Here is a 12,350-nt window from a genome sequence, read left to right on the forward strand (position 1 = left end):
TCTTTATCATTCAATGGGCTATAATGTATTAATTTATTTAATTGTCGATTGAAAGTTACCTACTAGGCGGAATGCAAAAAGTATTTTTTTCATAAATTCCACGTATTTTATGCGTAGAATGCACGCCACTCATTCGCGCTTTATTCATAACGTTAAAAAATAAAAGGAGGAAGTTTTTATTCAGAACTCCATGCGCACGCTCAATTTATATTACGCTGTCATGAAATCTTTCATGACGAGTCCCTAGGAAAAAAACCGTTCCACGATTACCAACTGTCGGCGAACTAATGAGTTGTAATCTGGACGCATAAGCATACCCATTAGCCAAGGTGCGTATAATAGGTCCTATTATACGCACCTTGCCCATTAGCAATATTAGTCGCAGCTCAGGGAGAGAGAAAAACGAATATCTAGGCATCGCATTTCACTTAGCTGATGGGATCGAGTTATAGGCTCTGTCATGCTCTCGACTCCATAAAGGATTCCAGACTCGAGATACGACTGGACTTAAACGTCTGCAATAATTTCGTTTCTAAATCATCGGCCATGATGTACGGAGAGAAGAATTCAATTAACTATCCCCACGGGTATTTTCCTGACTGCTTTTTATAAACAGAAAACCTGAGTGGTATCCCGCATTTCCAAAATAAAAGGGGGTTTCATCATCCTCAATCGTCAATTCGGAGATTGATTTGCCGCAGCTCTCCATTCAAGTCTCGCATCAGCTAATATTTTCACACCTAAGTATTTCTTCTTTTTTGCATCCTTGTACCTAGCTCATCTGAAGCCTCTTTTGCCATTCTTCCCTTCGACCTGTCCGTCAATGATTATTTTCTGTCTGACTGTGGTGCATCATGATGCGGCCAATTAAGTTGTTTCGTATTCTGCCCATGGATTTCAAACGACTTCTCTTCTCACCTAATCGTCTAAAAAAATTCCCATCACTCACGCCATCCATCGATTTGATTCTCATTATTCTTCTGTAACAGTGCATTTCGAAAGCTGTCAACCTGTCCCACCCTTGATTTCTCTGGCATCGTCCACGCCTCAGCACTCAGAGACGGATTTGATGAAAAGAAGCCCTAGGCTATTCCACTTATGTAGCCTATCACCTCCCATGTTTAACTTTGTAAATTACACGAGAAATGACAAAATAGATAATTGCTGTGATACATATCAGTATGTTAAATGAACGTTGTGACTGGTACTGACCTGCAGTGTCGGATCCAGGGTAGGGTCAAGGGCTAAGTGGTGGGTAACCTCTTAGTGGTAGTGGGGATCCGAACAAAATTACCATTCTATCTAGTGTGAATTGGACTAGTTTTACCCCCTTAGCCCGCCCCTTAGATCCGCCACTGCTGACCTGTATAAAATGTGGCGCGCATAATAAGTAAAAAAAGGTCGAAAATTTAGAGTGAATGCAAGCTCCTCTTGATATTGAGGCCCTAGGCTGAAGCCTAATTAGCGTATTGGAAAATTCGGCCCTGTCACTCTCATTTACCTAGAATTCTCCAAATACAAGTCCGAATGAATTGATCACTTAATTCAAAAATTATGTTCCCAGCGGTTACGATACTCTTCATTTTGATGAATGCCCTCTTCGCTTGGGCTTATCTCTTGACTATATCCGTCTTGCTTCGTCCACCGCTGGTCACTAGATACCCAGAAGGCAGAACTGCTTCACTTCCTCAAGTTTACGGTTTTCTAGTTTAATTTTAGGCTTGGCCTCTTCTTTTCTTCTGCAAACCAATATCTTGGTTTTCTTCACGGTGATTTCCGGCTTAAAACTAGCCATTGTATTTTTCATATTTATTTTCTTTCTTATTTTATTATTTAACTTTCATAGACCATTGATCCCTGCTCTGCCCTATCTGTCTCTGCAATGACTGCTATGTCATCGGCAAATCGCGGGATGCCAATTTGTTCTCCTAGGGTTTTTAGTCCTGGCGTTTCCTCTTTGTTTGATAAAGCTATAGCTTTCTCTATGAAACAGAAAATTATGAGGGACCGTGAACAGCCTTGTTACTTATTATTGCTCCTTCTGAGCCGGGTTCTGATAATATCACAGCTACTTAAATAATAACATGCTAGAAATTTTAATTAGAAGATTTCATTCTTGTTTTTGTTTTGTGTAAGTGTGTTAATGCGGAAAAGGTTTATTTACAATGCCATTGCTATCTCACCCTTTTCTCTAGTATAGAAATTCATTGTTTCCGTCTTAATTACTTTCTTTCTTATTAAGCTTCAGGTTTTTTTAAAAAAGTAATTAATCTTCCTTAAATAGAGCCGGCTTTTTATTGACTTGTTCCGAATTTATTCGGAATATCGCACGTTAAGAATGCCATCATACTATCATCAACTTCGCCTAAAATTCCTTCTCTTTCCTTTCTGTGCCATATAGTAGTAGAATTGACGACTTACACTAATAATGAATGCTATGAATTTGTTTCCATCTTTCCCATCGTCCCAGCGAACTTTTTTCTGTCAAGATTTGAATTAAAATCTCCAAAGAAATAATTGCCATCGTCTCATCTCGCTACGACCATTGTCATATGTCATTGAGAGGAAGCGGAAGAATTTCGGTCATTGTTTAGCTTTCTCACTCCCTAATCTGATATCCAGTAAACGCGCATTCTATGTCGTTCGCGTGCCGAAGAATGCGTCAAAATGTAGGGTATCGTCTGTTTTGTTCGCGTAATAGTTTACCTTCTCACCGTACCGGTGGGGCACCATCTGTCGATGTTGTTTTCAAGTTGCTGTGGCTGTTCCGCGCCGAACGGCGCCACTGTTTATTGATTCATTTCATTAAGGCACATGGCTCTGCTCCTGGTTGTGTTTGAATTTCTCATTGTCTCTCACGGCCTTTGGCTTGGATCGTGATATTTTTGGTCGAAGGCTATCGAGGAAATAAGACAGGGCTTAACTGGACACCTGCCCGCCAGGATAAACACAGCCGCCGTTGAAATTCTCTCCCGCTGACCCTGACACGGGAAAGAGTAGGCGTGAGAAATTGCTTCGCTTGAGGAACCTGCCAGAGAAAATGAGGTTCAGCCGTGGATGCTATCCAGGTGGATAGTGCGTATTTCATCCTCATCGCTTCGTCTTGACCGCCTGCAACTGGATAATCCCTCTTCCGTCAACGGTGCTATTGTCTGGGCTTCCGCCGATTAATTGGAAAACAATGAGCTCTAATCGAATTACATTTTGTTTCCGATTGCGATACTATTAAAAAAATAAAAATACCCGTATTTTCTCACTTATCGATGCGTTGTCTACTTCTCTTGATATTTGCGACGAAAAATTGATGGCCTTAACCCTTTCGCGGATAAGTTGATGACATCATGAACTCATAGCAAACGTTTTGCATTTTCCTCTCGTGGTTCTCTGTTGTTTACATTATTGTGAGCGATTCCTTTGGTCAATGTTAGATTTTCTCTAAAGAAAGAAATAAACTAAAATTAATGACAGCACGTAATCACTTACTCATCCACATAAAAAGTAGGACGGCAAGTTTACAGTTTTTTTTTGTTTTAAACTGGAAAAATAATAACTTATCGAGGAAGGTTTGAAAAGCGATTTTGGGCCTGAGTGAAAGGCAAAAACTCATGGCACTGTATTCATACTTTATACCCATTTGGGCGGAGCAAAAATATCAGAATTGTATTCTTAAGTCGAAATGTTGCGGAAATGTTGCAATTACTGAAAGGCAAATACTGAAGGCACTGCATTTATACTTTACATCCATTAGAGTGGTGCGGAAAAAATCAGGATTGCATCTAATGCCGAAATGGTGCGAAAAATTTGTAATTGGTGAATACATTGAAAAACAAATATTTCAAACGGGATAATATCAACTATCGCGCAAACCGAGAATTCGAAAAGCGGTAAGTTTCCTGGGTTTTTCGTAAAATTGCAACACTTTCCCACAAAATATATTTTGATTCTATGGCTCAATATATTGCTACTCGAACTGATGAATCATTTATAAATAATGACCATCAATTTCATTGATATTTTCGATGAAACTAATCCCTCAGAAATCATCAAAAAGGCAAAATCAAGAGATTTTCGTATATTTTAAAACGAGTTTATTTTGGTTGATTTAGTCAATTGAGGGGGTGAGAAACCAAAATGTTCAAGTGATTTCTAAGAAGAGTCAGGCACAGGAATTAGGTAAAAAAACAAACGAGATCAACTAGACATTTAGTAGTGCATTTGATTTTCCACTCGATGTCAGCACAGAGCAGAGACTCACTCGTATCCCTTGGCCACCAGGTTTTTATGTATTTCTTCCATCAATTTCTACTTAACTCCACCTAAATCTGTTTAGAAAATAAATCACTTGCAGGGGTGCCGACTTATAAAACATTGGGAGACACATACTGAGGGTCTTGCCACGGGAAATTTTATAAATAGTGAGTTTTAAAGTTTTTTTTAGCATCTTAGAAGATCATAAGATCAACATTAGAACCCTGAAAACTCGACTCTTGATAACTCGACATTTTGGGGAAAATCAACAAGACTGACACCCTTTCCCCCCACCCCCCATAACGAATTTTGAGGGGGTTCGTACCCCCTCAATCCCCATGGAGTCGGCGCAACTGATCACTTGTACCCCTTGGCTTCTCACCTCCTCAATTATGATTTTATTGTCAAGATTCTCTGGAGATTTGTATAGTAATAAGCATACATCAGGAATAACTTTAATAAATCCTTTTTTCAATAAAGCTTTTGAATGCGTGAATAAATAATTTAAATTATGGTTTGCCTCCTGCACGACATTCTAAGGTGGTGTGGCCGTGTTGAACGTGTGTCAGCCGAATTGATAGTATATTTCATCATAAAAACATGTCAAATGTGGTGTATAAAAGTAAAAAATAATATTTATTACTTTATTGAAAGAAGTAATTACTTGCGAGAGCGAGTACTCCAACCTTTAAAAAGTACTCAAAATGCGAAGGAACAGATGTTATTGCGCCGCAAAAACTCTTGTTCCTGTTTTCCATGGGATTGTCTACCTTCTTTTATTTTCCTACGTAATGCAGGTTAAGTCGCGCGCGAAGCTCCGAGCCGTTTTCTGTTTTTTCTTCGTGTGCAGTGTTTCGCGACTGGATGGTGGCCGCTCTGTAATATTACGAGTGAGGGAGTGTATGTCAAGGCTCGTTTATCGATTTTTACAATCTCAGCTCTTATGTCGTCGCGGTGAAATTACTCCAATTCTAAACCAATTACTATCGCCTCTCGCAGTATGAATATGGTCTTAAGGGACAATCAAGTTTCTTTTTTATGAGTCCATTCTATGTCTGTAAGGTGTATTACCTCCTTATGGTTTTAGTATTTCAATATGATTGCATGAAGTATGAAAAAATTTAATGATAATAAAATCAATTTGCAATGATGAAAATGTATAAATACGCCTATCACGGTAAAGAATATGTCAAAAGAATTAAAACATTATAAAATAATATGTGATAAAAGAATATGTACGCCAAAAATTAAAACAAAAATATATTCTGAAATTCCATAGTCTTAAAATAATTTATGTTTTATTATTGTGTGATGTAATGATGATTATTATAAAATGTGATCAATGTATAGATATTATCTGAGTTTAATCGTCGAAGTTAAACCGATCGACTGTTAGGCTCGACTCATGCGTGTGAACAGTGGCTGTGAAGGACGTGCGTACTTCACGCAGTACTCCGAAGAGAACACGGTTCGATTGAGGTCTTCATTCGATCTATTCTATCGAGGTTGAAGCAGTTCAACTTAATCTCTTAATAATCACCTATTAAAACTGCCTAAGGTCGGAAAGTTTCCTACGTTTGATAGGGTAATAATAATCCTTATTCAAGCCAAGCGCTACCCGCTAGCAGGGTACTCTGCTACCTGATAGCAGCCTGCATCGTATCAGCGCTCAAAGCCTCGCCCTAAGGTCACCTCAAACGGCGACAGTGGGAACCAGAATGACGCCACACGGAGTTTTCCCAGCATTCATACTTAGCCGTCGCGTTTTCGCGCGCTTGAAAATTTTCACTTTTCATTTAATCGCTAAAAATGGATATCGTCATTTAAAAATTTAAAAGTGTGAAATTCGTACTCCAGGAGTAATAATCTTTCGATTTAGGCAATAAAAAATAATAGGAAACCACCCTATTGTGGTTTATGATGTTATTTTGACGGAATGTAGAATATTTTTACGTAATGAAGATATCATCGCTCGTATAGTTTTCGAAACAGAGGGGAAAAATGGCTAGCAAATGAAAAATGGAGAGGTTTCTCATTTGAAATATACTTACGCGGAATATATTCCACTAACATAATAAATTATTAATAAAATGTAACTATATATGTCAGCTAGCTTGCTTGAAAGTCCCACTTGGATGCGAGAAACAATGGTTACTAAAGTTACAGCTAGAAATATTTTTTATTAACACCAAAGAAAAGCAATAAAACAACACGATGAAAAAAATTCTGTGGGAGAGCCGAAACCTGCGTTTCAAGACATAAGTATTAGTTAATAAATAGTTGAACTTTGTGTCATCATTTTTTCTGTTATAACGCTCATCATAAATCACCTCGCAAGCATTTTATATAAAAAAAATGCAATTGAAAACATGAAATTATATAGGAACCATTATAAATTAACATAAATATTTAAATAATAAATAAATCATTTGCATTCAAGGGAAAAGTTGACCCCGTGATCATCACTGAATCTTGGCATTGATGCTATGATGCGCGAGGCTATGTGGTTCAGAAGCCCTTGAAGGTCCACTTTAAATTTTTTTCTTCCACTGATGTCCCCTCTGGGTATGAAGATTGGTTTGCGTCTAGCCCTTTCATAACTAGAATAAAGCTGGTGGCCACAGATCTAGGCAGTCTTACGAATGATTTTGTATAGAAATTTTGTTAAATTGCAATCATTAATCGGCGAAAGAGCTTCTTCTGGCGTCAGTTCATTTTGAGTTGCAGGTATTTTCCTCCATTTCTGTAATATCAGTTTCCCTCGGGTGGGGGTGGTCGTGGTCATTTCTGTGATTATCTTTGCTGCCGCATCATTCCCTTGCGAGCGCAGTGTCATAGATGTGGCTAGCGATAGCTCAGCTGCTGATGCTTTCTCAAATCAGTCACTTTTCTGCTCTTATTGTTAGACCTATCACTAGACCATTTAAAGTCTTTCTTAATGAAAAAGCAGGAAATAGATAGCAATAGAGATATGAAATCGCCTTGGAGGAAAGTAAAGCCAATACGAATACGTTAAACAATAATAGTTTACAACCTGAGCAAGGAGTCTCAAGGAGATTATTATGCATGTCAGCTGGGTATATCCTTCTCTAACCAACATCGACGTTTAATTAAAACCTGTCGCTGGTTCTCTTGCATTCGTGCCATTTCTGGAAATACGTATTGAAAAAGTATTTGTTCACGACAATCTATATTATTTCATTCGTCTTCACTTCTACCTCCAAGTTAAACTTATTAACAAGATACTGACGGCAAATTTACGTCTTGAGGACAACGAATTTCCACTTCCATTTACAATAACGTCATGTATTTCTTTTCGTGTTACTTTCATGTGCTCAACTTTTTCTTACCCGAAATATCAACAATCTGAATCACTGAAGACGAAAATCGAAATTAGAATAAAATTCCCTGCATAATACAACGCACAAAATCAGTGAGATATTTATTTTGGAAAACTTAGGAACCTTTTTATCACTGCGAGATATCCTCCAGTAGTGGTAGTTCGTCCTCAACGCTGAAATCTCACGCTCTAGGGAAAATAAACCTTGGTTCTTCGCTTCCGTAGCACAACCACTGAGACCCTTTGGCACTCACTAATTGAAGCTGACTAATTTGCTCGGTAAAATCGTGAAAGGAATGTTTTTCAATCCACCGGGAAGAAGCATAGGTGGGTGTGAATCTCCGTGCGAGCCATCTCGTAGAAATCACCCGTATCGAAGAGAGGCGATCAGTGGCGTAGCCAGGGGAGGTCTGGGGGGTCCGGAGCCCCCCTGAAATATAAAGCCAAACTTATTTTCCTACATAAAAGAAAACAAAAAATTGAAAAATCATTAATTTACAAAATATTTCTTTAACAAATGAAGTTTTTTCTACTATGAAAAGTGTTCAAATTAGTTAGAAACCCTCTACTTAGTACCCTGTTTTAAAAAAATTCCCCCTCTGGGATTGGACCCTCCCCCCGAACGAAATTCCTGGCTACGCCACTGGTAGCGACCATCGAAGTGGCAAAAACCCTTCATATAACGAGGCAATGAAGCAATAAGCGGCATTTCTACAAACGGACATCTTGTTGATCAAGGCTTAACAGTGAAATGCAAGGCAGCCAGTGCACCAACTATCGTTGCCATGTTAAGTGAAGCAAAGGCATGAATTTAAGACTTTTCAATTCAAATTATTAAGAAACTATACCACCTTTTTCGGATGTATGTCTCTTGGTAATGTTAGATAGTTGGCTTACTATTCTTTGTGTTATTGTTATCCGGACGCTATGTTTTAGAAGGTTGCCCCAATTGATGTTCGTACCTGGTAAATTTTCTCCCATGCAGGCTTTCACTGTCAAACTACAAACGATCCCAAATAAGACCCGCCTCGAGTTCTCTTAAACCAGTGAAGGCCGGTAGGCCCTTTGTGGCTTCCGCATCTGCCGACTTGAGCTCTCAAAAGCGATAGGCGCCTCAAGGGATATCCGGAAATCCCCAACATCTGAAGAATGCTTTATGAACGTTTGTTTCACTAGTTCAGAGGCGTTATTCTTTTGAACGTATCTTTGAAGTAAATAACACACAAAAATACAGATGCATGATATCAGGGTAGCACGAATCTTATTTTTTTCCTTTACAGTTGCTATGCAAACTTGGGAGAAAACAATCAAGAGTGAAAATAACCAAAAGACGGAATATGCTGGAAAATAAGGGAATTCAAAGTAGCATCAGCATTAGCATCCTTAAAAGCTGAATGATTAGCAACTTCCATTTTTACTTTTAAAAAATAGGGATCAATAATCGCGGAAATTTGAATAAACTCCAAGGTCGACATAAACTGATTTTGATGAGGTACTTAAAACCGTTACTGGCCTTATTAAACACTTTTTCAACACCACAATAGCAAATTTCCATTATTCAGTTTCACCGACACAAAAATATAATCTTGCAATAGTCTATAATCCCAAGCGTATCTGTCGTCGAGACAAGAGACACTTCGATTACAGTGCGACTAAATGTTTACCATTATGGCTATCAAAATAATGCTGAACGTATTGACAAAGGCTTAGATTATGGAAGCTCTTAGTGTTGCACAATTTTATCTCCATTTGAATATTACAATGCTAAGGGCAAATAAATAATATGCATTGTACGGAAACTGTTTTTTTTCATTTTCACTCATGCTCAGTTGAAGATTACAATCGTGTTAGGCACCTAAACTTGTAAGGCCTTAAATTAACCTTTGACGAGCAATCTTATTGCTTCGCTATTCTGCCATTGACTCTCATTTCTTACTCCACCTAATTTCCAAATTCAGCATTTATCCGCCATGGGCCGTCTGTCAAGGCTCAAAATACCTACATTCAAATAATTTCAGCAATAACAGTGCAGCGTTTGTCTAAAAAAATCATTATCGATGAATGTTAAACTAATGCGTAGAAAGGCAAATGCTATATGCTACCACGGCCATATGTAGCCACGGCGGGGGCTTTCCAGGTTACAATGCCCCCCTCCCCCTTTGAGCTTTTAAAAGAGGCTCTTTCATCTCATTCATATACTTTATTTTTAAAAATACTCGTACAAAATACCTGTTTTTGAATCCTAAAACGTTTTTAATACCAAAAATCCCAAAATTTTCCCGGACCCTCTTTTCCCTTGGGTGTTTCCCATACACCCCGTAAAGGCCCCGAAATCTCCGGTGAACCTCTTCTCCATTTCAAAATCCTGGCCACGCTACTGGTGATAAATTCAGTGCTATGCATACATTTTTTATCATGTCCATAATTTAGTGGTACTGAAGAATGATGAAGTTAAATGGATAGACCGAGTGAGTGATATTAAGTCCTAAAAAGAGTTGGAGGAAAGAGAAGCCTCATAAAAAGCCGATGAGCAGGGCCGGAACTAGGAGTTTTGTCAGGGGGGCAAAGACCACTTTGCAGCCCCCTTCCCCTAATCCCCCTCCCTTATTTACCTCCCTCTTCCCTAATCACTAAAATATAATACCTCTGTAAGCTATTTTTGAGATGCTGCGATTGAAATTACACACTGTATGCTTGCTATTAAGAAGTTTAATTAATATTATTGTCTGATATTTTATCAATACATATAAAAGAGGTTGTCTGTTTGTTATATACGTAGATATGTGTGTTGATGTATTATCGGACATGCTAGATGATTGTGTAGAGGAGTTTGAGAGCTCAGATAGGAAAATTGGTTATGATGCTGGTGGAAGACAATCTAAAAGAAAAGCTGAGCAGCTGTGACGTCATTCTGGTTCCCGCTGTCGGCATGTGAGGTGACCTTCGGGCGACGCTTTGAGCGCTGATACGATGCTGGCTGCTAGCAGGTAGTAGAGAACCCTGCTAGCAGGTAGCGCTTGGTTTAAATAAGGATTATTAATACCCTATCAAACGAAGGAAACTTTCCGACCTTAGGCAGTTTTAATGAATGATTATTAAGACATGTTTCCCTGAGCTCTGTGCCTCATGCATGAATTGGTTATCTCAGACGATGTAAAACTCCCATCTACTCATATAGAAACTAGGTCCCTGTGATGTCACGTGGAGTGGGATCGCATGGGCGCCAATCTGGCCTTTTTAAAATGCGGTTAAAATTGACCATTACCATTCGTCTGAGCTGGGATTTCTAAAACCAAATAATTTGAATATTATGAATACACTAATGGTGGGTAACGAATCGCAATCAATGCCTTTCGTTTTCTTTGATGAAGGAAACTACCCTATTCCCTACTGAAATTTTATTTTTCAATTAAGTTTTATTCCCAAACCACCGAACCCATATTGAGCCATTTTGTATTAGGTATTCGACAAATTTAACAATTAATTACATGAACTACCAAGACCTGGATAGGGGAAACCTATCCAGGCGGGACTCGATGCCGCGAATTCTTGTTTGGCAGGCGAGGACTTAACCCAGCCGCCACCGAAGTCGGCGACGTCATTCTGACGAAATGCCTGCTTACATAATGAAGATAACATCGTCAGCAATTTCGGAAAAGGTGTAAACTCAATAGGACCTTCGCATTCACAGGCCTATTTTTTCAGTGCATGAGAGAGGAACGCGGCCCGTTGGCTTCTACTATTTGTAATTGATTCGCCGCCATTTAGGTGTCACATATCAACTCCCACTGCGTACCCTGTTCCAGCGACCCGTATCCAATTTATCATGAGTATCAAATTTCTCCTCGGAGTCTTCGCGGGCGAAGTTGGGAGGGGAGTTGCCTTTCCCCCCCTTTCTCTCCCTCGAGGCGCTTCGGCTCTTTTGCAAAACTCTAGCAACGAGAAATAGGTGGAACACTGACAGGCAACAGTGCCACAACGTTAGGCGACGAAGCAATGACCGGCAGCGCAACAGTCTGTGGAACAGGCAGGCTGGCACTGCCTATCATTCCATTAAAATCCAAACGTAGCCTTACAATCGCTTTTAGCGGCCTTGTGATTCGATTGCCTGAATGACGATGCCAGCGATGTTTTCAGCGACGGAAAAAGGGACGTAGCATGTGATGGAAAAAGGGATGGGATTCTCCGTCCCTGGAGCCATCGTGGAAAATGATCACTCGAAAATGATCATTTTTCATACGTCATCATTGGAAAGAAGCAATCACTGGAGGTATCGCTCGAAAGGGACGGAAAAAAATCGTGTGATTTAGGCTTTATCAACGAAGCGGTTTTGTCGTAGCAAAGACATTTTCTGCTTTGATAGTCCTACTACGAACCACAATTTTTAATTTGCTGCCAAAATGCTTATTTTTCATATATGTACGATAGAATTCTTTTTATATTTTTTATTTTGTTACTGTAAATATTTTCATTTTAAAAATCGTTCATCCCCTCATGTACTAATATATTGTAACCATTTTTCATAGCCCTGATGAATATATTATATAACAAAATATCGAAACGTCGGAAAACATTTTGTATATGATTTCCCTAACCTATACTCAAAGGCTATATCAATTACTATATTAATTGAGGTCATCAAGAAGAAATCGAATTATTTTTAACTTTCATTATACCTGTCTATTACTCTACGCCTCTATCTCAAAAAGTATACGAGTGAAAAGGAGGCCACAAGTGCCCAGAAAACTTACTTAAACTCTGT

This window comes from Ischnura elegans, chromosome 7 (genome assembly GCF_921293095.1).
Source record: "Ischnura elegans chromosome 7, ioIscEleg1.1, whole genome shotgun sequence".
Classification (NCBI taxonomy): Eukaryota; Metazoa; Arthropoda; class Insecta; order Odonata; family Coenagrionidae; genus Ischnura; species Ischnura elegans.